This window comes from Miscanthus floridulus, chromosome 9 (assembly GCF_019320115.1).
Source record: "Miscanthus floridulus cultivar M001 chromosome 9, ASM1932011v1, whole genome shotgun sequence".
In the NCBI taxonomy this organism is placed as follows: domain Eukaryota; kingdom Viridiplantae; phylum Streptophyta; class Magnoliopsida; order Poales; family Poaceae; genus Miscanthus; species Miscanthus floridulus.
In genome coordinates, this window is record NC_089588.1 from 125,034,791 (window position 1) to 125,036,208 (window position 1,418).

At 38.5% G+C, this 1,418-nt stretch overlaps 1 long non-coding RNA gene across 1 annotated transcript; it reads right to left on the minus strand.

Annotated features, from left to right (window-relative positions):
• Positions 1-338: 338 nt before the first annotated feature.
• Positions 339-868, minus strand: LOC136483250 (uncharacterized). The gene is made up of 3 exons (XR_010765377.1): positions 731-868; positions 573-645; positions 339-481 (listed from the first exon to the last, which is right to left on the minus strand). It is a non-coding gene; the product is annotated as an uncharacterized lncRNA (long non-coding RNA).
• Between the last annotated feature and the right edge of the window lie 550 nt (positions 869-1,418).

Below are 1,418 nucleotides of genomic sequence, written 5' to 3' on the forward strand. Positions count from 1 at the left end.
GTTGCTTCTTTTTGTAGAGACTAACTATAACATTCCACCAGAGAAGCACAGAATTGCGAAGAAACATGAAAAAAACCTGATTCTGATTCCGATGATTGCTGTGTGCCTAGGCCCGACCAATGGTTGTGCTTGTGGATGCTGGACTTTGATAATTTGTGAGCATGAATAATCGCATCTTTACCAAGAAAACTGCAAGAGGTTTTTAGATACCATTCATAAGTGGCGCTACACTGTTTTAGAAGATATTTAGGAGGCAAAAAAAAGTCAAACAGGTGATCAAATATACAAATGTCAGGGTCAGATAATTATACTAACCAATAAAATAATAGCTTCTTGCTTTCGCACTCTTACGAAAGGCATGGGTTTTGACCAGATCAGGGATGTAGCTCCTCCAGTGAGGAAGAAATATTGTCGCATAGTTTGCGCCGTCAGCGAGTAATGAATTTGTCGTGGCGCAGCCAATTGCTTCGTGGGGGCACCGCTGTCGAAACACAAATTGATGAAAAATGCCATAAGCTAGCTTCCATTCAATACACATAAGCACATGAAAAATCGATTTATCCAGGAAATACCTGAATTCATCTAAGATCATGAACTGAGAAACTGCCACTACCACATCCTGAACCTACGATGCAACTGGCAAGCCTGACAATGTCCATGTTCGTAAAATCAGCAGAAGTGATAGTACTCATAATATTAATATTAATACAAAGTTCTCTACTGGATATACCTATTCCATGAGATACAAATCATATCGGCTTCCCACAGACATTGACAGATATACAAGGTTTGTTCCCAGTACACTTTAAGACTTGCAAACTGTCCAATAAATAGAACTGCATCTATGTTCCAGTTGTTTCGACTTGGCTCCCATAGGTGAAAGCGCACTTATTAGGTCACCTGCGCTGTAAGCCTTCAATTAATTCATGATCGACACACTGTATTCTGAGAATAAATACATTTAACAAATTCTTTTATGTGCCTAGGTGCCTCAAATAGGCCAAAATCTGCACATGATTAAGGATCAATCATTTATCTAAGTCTTCTAACTCACCATGCTATTCACACCCTTTTGTTAGTGGAAAAAACAATCACCATGGCTTCAGTCTAATCTTTTGCAATATGTTAAATTCCACTCCATAATAAACTCTACAAAATGTTCATTTCCTTTGTGACTGAACGGAAGTTAAGCTGAAAATCATACAACTATGGAAGCAGCTAATCTCCTGGAGATGAGAAAAGGTACATAACTGTGACATCAGAAAGAATTCTATTAAAGAGACCTGCAGGGTCGCTACAACCAATGAAGATTTCTGAATGGAAATAGGAAGAAATGTGTATGGATTTTATAGTAAGTTTGCCCCGTACTCAAAGAGGTTATGATTCAATATGGGTAATAGTGGATCGACTCACCAAGG